The 7,080-nt window shown below is 41.8% G+C and overlaps 1 pseudogene; it reads left to right on the top strand.

Annotated features, from left to right (window-relative positions):
- The first annotated feature begins 4,667 nt into the window (after positions 1-4,667).
- LOC127694687 (ATP synthase subunit g, mitochondrial-like) lies at positions 4,668-4,951 on the top strand (annotated as a pseudogene).
- The last annotated feature ends 2,129 nt before the right edge of the window (positions 4,952-7,080 follow it).

Here is a 7,080-nt window from a genome sequence, read left to right as displayed (position 1 = left end):
ATAGTGGTTGAGTGTTGCAGATGAGGGGAGCTCATATTTTAAAGGCACTGCCTTAGGGCCTGGGGAAAGGTTAAGTGGCTAAAGTGCAGCCATATTACAGGATAATACATGAGGGCCTGCATTCAGGTCTCCAGTACCCACGTAAGAACTTAGCACAACAGAACACATTTCTCTAACTCTGGCACTACAAACCAAGAGGGTAGGGGCAAAGACAGCCAGGTCTCAGGGGCCCACCAGCCAGCCAATCTAAGTTCCAGGTACAGAGGCATATCCTATTGCAAAAATAAAAGTAATTAAGTAGAAAATGTGTTTAAAGAAAACATGCCCAACATCAGTCTCTGGCTGCCTCATGCACCTGCACACTTACACAAATATGCACAAATACATTCACACATGAGCACAGAGATACAGACTTGATCCAGGCATGATCATGCCTGCAAGCCCTAGCACCTTGAATGCTGAGGTAGGAGGGTCACTACAAGACTGAGGTCTGCCTGCGCTACATAGGAAGTTCAAGTCCAGCCCATGAGACAAATCAGGACTCTGTTTCAAACAAGCAAAACAAACAAACAAACACACTGTCATTTCCTCTGCCTTGCCTGGTCAGTGAGACCCACTCACTGCAGGAGTGAGATAGACTACAGAACAGACAGAGAAGAAGTCTTCTGGGTTTTGCTTTCTGAAAGTCAAGCTTCCAGGGGAACGAGGCTGGCAAGGTACCCTACCTTCATGAGGGCTCAAACTCATGAAGGACCAGAGACATTTTTGCCCTCCTGCATCACTCTAGAAACACACACCAATCTTTAGAGCAGAGGGCAGAAATTGGTTGGGTTCTGTGTCTAACTTCCCTGCTTAGAATCCTGGAGAAGGGTTGTTGGAGAGATGGCATAGCAGTTCTCAGCTCTTAACTTTCATGTAGAGTACCAGAGTTTAGCTCACTGCACTTACAGGAGGCAACTTGCAGCTGCCTGTAACTCCATTTTTAGGGATTAGATGTCCTTTAGTAGGCTCTGTAGGCATACACACACACACACACACACACACACACAAATTGTTTTTAGATAGATTTCTATTGCTATGATAAAACAGCATGACCAAAAGCAGCTCGCAGGAATGGACCAAAGGGTTTATTTTAGCTTAGAGTTCACAGTCTATGACAAAGGGAAATCATGGCAGGAATTCAAGGAAAGAGCCTAGAGGCAAGATCACGGAGGAATGCTGCTAACTAGCTTGCTCCTCCTAGCTTGCCCAGCCTGCTTTCTTCTACCACCCAGGACCAGCTGCCCAGGGGTGACACTACCACAAGGGGTTGGATCCTCCTACATCAACCACTAATCAATATATGCCCCACAGACTTGCCTATAGGCCAATATGATGGAGGCAATTCCCCAGTTAAGGTTTCTTTTCTAGAAAGAGCCAGCTAGTGTCTTATTCACACACACACACACACATACACACACATGGACAATCACACTCACAAAAAGAAACAAATAAAAGAAATATTGAAAAAATCATTTCCTGGTAAGGGAACAGACCTGGGCCAGGCAGGGCTGCTGCTGGGTCTGGCCTGGGAGAACCCAGCGATCCTATAGGAGACAAGCCCTGGGAAGCACTGAGAAAAACTCCTGGTACAAAAGTACTGAATAACTGGCTATTCTTTCTGTATTATCAGATGACTGGATCGTCAAAGGCTTTGACTATGGTCCAGTTCCTCTGATGGGTAAATGCCCAGCAAAGGGTAGCCAGCCCAGAACACACTTGTTCCTTCTTTCTATCCCTTCTCATGCCGAAGCATGGTGTCTTCTAAAGTCAATCGGTGCCAATCAACACATGAAATTAAGCTGCATAAACTTGGCTGGGTTATAGCTCCAGATAGTTCTTTTACCATTGATTTCAGCTGTTTCTGTGAATGTGCTTAGATAAAGTATGATTCAGTTGTTCTTCTGTTTCTGTGATAATACCATGATGAAGGCAGCTATAGAAGGAAGGTTTATTTGGGCTCATGGTTCGAGGCCCATCCGAAACAAAAAAGCATGGAATTATGACAACTGGAATCAGGAACATCTCGTGCAGCAAGCAGGAGACCAAGACACATGGGAATGACATGTGGCTTTTGAAACCTCTCAGCTTGACCCCAAGTGACATACTTCCTCCAGAAACCCTGACCTCCTAAACTGCCTAAACAACTACCAACTTGGAACCAAATTACTCAAATGGCCAACTATGGGGGAAAACTCATTCAAACGACCTCAGAGATGACCTTTATCTCCAAACCACACATCTCACATTCCGGGAGATTGCAGAGTTGTTTGGGTTTTTTTGGTGGGGGGAGGGGGAGGGAGAATGACAGACAATGGGTGAGTGAGGACGGGTAGTATGTGCTAGTGGTGTGGGGGTAGTATGTGCTAGTGGTGTGGGGGTAGTATGTGCTAGTGGTGTGGGGGTAGTATGTACTAGTGGTGTGGGGGTAGTATGTGTTAGTGGTGTGGGGGTAGTATGTGCTAGTGGTGTGGGGGTAGTATGTGCTAGTGGTGTGGGGGTAGTATGTGCTAGTGGTGTGGGGGTAGTATGTGCTAGTGGTGTGGGGGTAGTATGTGTTAGTGGTGTGGGGGTAGTATGTGCTAGTGGTGTGGGGATTATGTACTTTGGTGGGTGTGTTATAGTAAAAAGGAATTCTTTGCTCCAGGTCATCAGGAAGCAATTATCAGAAGACTGTCATCTTAGCTCCTTAAGTTGGGGTGGATGGTTTTGGTCATTTTAATGAGTTATCAATATGTTGTCATTTTAGGGGATGACTGCAAATAATCAAGGCCTTGGACAGGGAGGAAATGAAATAGGGAGCTTAGACTCAGGGATTTCTATCTTTCCTTTCCTCTTCTGTATCCTTTTTTCTTAGATAAAGTGAAGGGAGTTGAGAAGAAAAGGGGGAATGTAGAATGAATGTATTAGACACTTCTGGGGTTTAGCTAGGTTTTTACATAGCTTGCATTTTAGTTCTTTAGTTCCTTGCTGTTTCTATTAACCCATACCATTATTTTAATAAATGTTATAATACCAACCTAAGAAAGAGAAATAACATAGTAAAATGATAGATTATTGGATCTACCCAACTTAGAGCTATTACTATTCTCAAATAAGTTTATTTTTTGTTTACATCGTTATAGATTATAGATTATCCATACAAGTTTAAGGTTTTCATTGGTCTTTGCATATTGATACAAAATTTAAGATTGATTTTGCTACAACATAATGTGTGTATGTTTCAACTCTTGTATAGGTATTGTGCCTATGCAATTCATTTAAAAATAAAAAGTTTAGTCCCAGTCCTTTTAATAGCTGTCATTGCAAACCGTTTAAGATAATTCAAGTTAATCCTAATTAAGTAATACAAGTTAACAGTCAATCAAACTCATGGTTTTGTTCAATACAAGTCACAGAAATATACATCCTGGGTTGAACAGTAATAGGTAAGCTGGATACAGGCAATGTTTGCTTGTTCAGGTATGCTATAAATAGACCAGATGGTCTTCACAAACCTCAGAGACTCACATAATGTGGCATTTAAAGGTGTTTTACTTTTAGGGCTTTTTTTTTCATCCAGGCATGTCGGCTCCTGGCAGTACCCCATTAGATTTGGAAGATTATGAACATCAGAAACCTCCATCTGGAGTTGCTTCAATTGTGGCAAGCTAACCACCAGGCAAAGAAAATATCCTAACTTCATCTATAGTCAGAATACTATACAAAATGACAAATGGACACAGGGAAATTGACTGCTAAGCTCTCCCAATACAGAGTAAACAAGTCCTTCATAATTCCTGCTTCACCTAAGATCTATCAGATATTCTGGACCAGAAAGCTGAAAATGATTGTATTAGTCAGAGTTCTCTAGAGTCACAGAATGTATGGATAGTTTCTATATAGCTAGGGAATGGATTGATGATTTATAGTCTTCAATCCAACTCCCCAACAATGGTCAGCGGTAGTTGTGGATGGAACAGTTGCTCAGTCTCATGAGGCAAGCAGACAAAAAAGAGTGAGTGTTCCTTCTTCCAATGTCCTTATGTAGGTCTCCAGCAGAGGGTATGCCACCACACCTTTAATCCCAGATGACCTTGAACTCACATATTTTCCTGCCTTAATCTTCTGGAATTCATAGACACTATGCTTCAAGATCTCCATGCCAAGAATCAGGTCAGAAACTTGTATCTCTCAATCTCCAGATTAGGATCATAGGTGAGCCTTCCAATTCTGGACTGTAGTTCATCCAAGATATAGTCAAGTTGAGAACCAGGAATAGCTACTACAATGATACTCCAATATTTTAGAGGCTATTGGGGACTGTCAGCTGTCTCTGTCAATTCTTAGTCTTGGAAGCTGCTGCTTGCACTTCCTACTGAAAGTCCATGACCTCCATTTCCACTTCCCGGACATTCCTGACAGCCAGGCTTTCTCCCCTTCAGCAAGTCAGGTGACAAGCTTATCCCATCATGTGTCCTTTCATAGATGCCAGTTTGACTGAGTGATTCTTCATACCATTGAATTGGCAATATTGACCAGATGAGCTATGTTTAGCTCAAAATCTGTGTCTCAGGCTAGGTAAATGGCTCAGAAAGCAAAGCACTTGCCACTTAAATATGAAGACCTTGTACCTTCCACCTTAAACCATGGCCAAGTTCGTCTATAACTTCGAGGAGAAGGCACCATTCTGTGAATTACTCGAAGCCTCATTTGGCATTATGCCAAAGTTGAGCTGGTTTCTCCAACCCCTGGTGAAATCCCTACAACTATTCAGAGTGTGAAAAAAATTCAAAGTGCTAAAACTGGTAGCTTCAAACACCTTGCAGTTAAGGAAGCTGTGCTGAATGGTTTGGTGGCCAATGAGTTGTGGATGTAGTTTTATATCGGAGAGATCATAGGCAAACATGGCATTGCTGGCTATGATGTTTGAAGACCAATCTTTAACTTCCGATTAAAGTTCTTATTTGAATGCTCATAGACCATGTGTAACAGGACTGCTATCTGAATAAAATACTAGGTGTAGGGAAAAATGAGGACCTGAGTTTAAATCCATAGAGTCCATGTAAAGTCATACGCAATAGCAGGAATGTTATATATGGTATGAGCTATGATAGTCATGTTTAGTTTTGAAGGTATGACTTTATTAAGCACAACAAGCCAAAGAAAAAGAATAAATAAAAATTGAGAGAGAGAGAGAGAGAGAGAGAGAGAGAGAGAGAGAGAGAGAGAGAGAGAGAAAACACAAAAATACAAATTGGATACTCAAAATATTGAGCAGAAATCAACTAGGGAACCCCCCTTTGAAGCAGCTGATAGAGTTCTCAACCAAGTATTCAGGGTCCCGGCTTTATCTGAATAGTGGTCTCTGAATTCAAGACTATTACAGCTTGTGCTGTGAGATGCATCTCTTGCTACTTGTGAAAATACTTTCTATAGTTTAAAGTATGTTCAGTTTGGGAATATATGACAGATGTATGCCTAGGGCAACAATAACAGGGCTCTGCTTGTGTGTGTGTGTGTGTGTGTGTGTGTGTGTGTGTGTGTGTTTGTGTGTGAGATTTAGTATGAAAAGGTTATCTTAAATGGATTTTTTGTTTGTTGTTTTGATTTTTTTCAGACAAGTTTTCTCTCAAACTGAGAGATTCACCTGCCTCTGATTTCCCAGTGCTGAGATTAAAGGCATGTGCTACCACTTCCTACTTCCTGCATGGATTTTTTTTTTTAACTGTAATTTTTAATATATATTTTAAATGTGCCAGATGTGTTGGTGTACACCTTTAATTCGACCACTCAGGAGGCAGAGGCAAGTGGATCTCTGTGATTTCAAGGCCAGCCTGGTCTACGTAGAGAGTTCTAAGACAGCCAGGGCTACATATAGAGATCTTGTCTCAAAATAATAAAATAAAAATAATTTGTGATTGTTTATTTTTAATATTTGTAGGAGTAGTAGTGTCAAGGAAAAAAAGGCATGTAGCATTGGTTTGGGTGCTTTCAAATGAAGTCAAAGTTCTCAGACGCCATGGCTGAAATTCTGAAGTGGGTTGCAGATAGGCCATTCCTCAGATCCAGGTGATTATTCAAAGATTGTTAACTTCTCCTGACCCCTACAACAGGCCCTGTCCCCCAAAACACTCAAGAGACCAAGACAGCACCCAATCCCGCCTTTTAAAGAAATGGCTTAATTTGCCCTTATCAACCACAGTTATTGATTAAAAGATAAAAGACACATGGTGGTACATGGCTTTAATCCCAGCACTTGGGAGACAGAGGCAGGTGGATCTCTGAGTTTGAGGTCAGCCTGGTCTACAGAGTGAGTTGCACGACAGCCAGAGATACACAGAGAGACACTCTTTCATAAAACACTTGTGTGTGTGTGTGTGTGTGTGTGTGTGTGTGTGTGTTAAAGCCATTAGGGGCTTAAACTAAAAAGGCAGCCACTATCTTGTAAAGCTCCAGATGTTCGATTTCCCTAATATCAATCCTAATTAGCCCCAAGTAAATGTAATTCTTTTTGTTCTTGGCTGGGTAATAGTATGTTACAACCTTTCCTGCATATAAGCCCTCAAAAGGTGTTCAGTTATCTGCAGCTTCCCTGCTCTGCACTGGTATTATTACTTCAAGTAAGGTAATTGTCACAGAGCCAGTTTCGTATTCAGTGAGGCTTCCAAGTAAATACCACCCCACATTCTTCAAAGGTGCTTTCTGAATTTCTAGCAGCTTCAAAGGAGATCTCTGTTGCGGAGAAATCCTCAAGAGCCTCTAAATAGGTAATAGGTCTTTTTCTCAAACGATCCACACTGGGACACTGAATGTTACAGTGACTTACATATGGTCAGCCTCTCAGCCTGCCCTCCCCCTTTCTCTGCTAGCCTAGATCTACTAAGAACCCCAGGCTGGGCTTCACCTCATGGGAGCCATCATGCCTGGATGTTATTGTTTTAACTTTATGTTATTGTTTAAACTGGATATTTTTCATGAATGCATGTTTGTATTCCAAGTGCCTAGTTGATACCTGTTAAGGTCAGAAGATGTGAGGTTCTGTAGGACTGAAGTCTTAGA

This window comes from Apodemus sylvaticus, chromosome 10, assembly GCF_947179515.1.
Source record: "Apodemus sylvaticus chromosome 10, mApoSyl1.1, whole genome shotgun sequence".
In the NCBI taxonomy this organism is placed as follows: Eukaryota; Metazoa; Chordata; class Mammalia; order Rodentia; family Muridae; genus Apodemus; species Apodemus sylvaticus.
The sequence above is the reverse complement of the archived record's forward strand: the minus strand, read 5'-3'. Positions and strand labels throughout refer to the sequence as shown.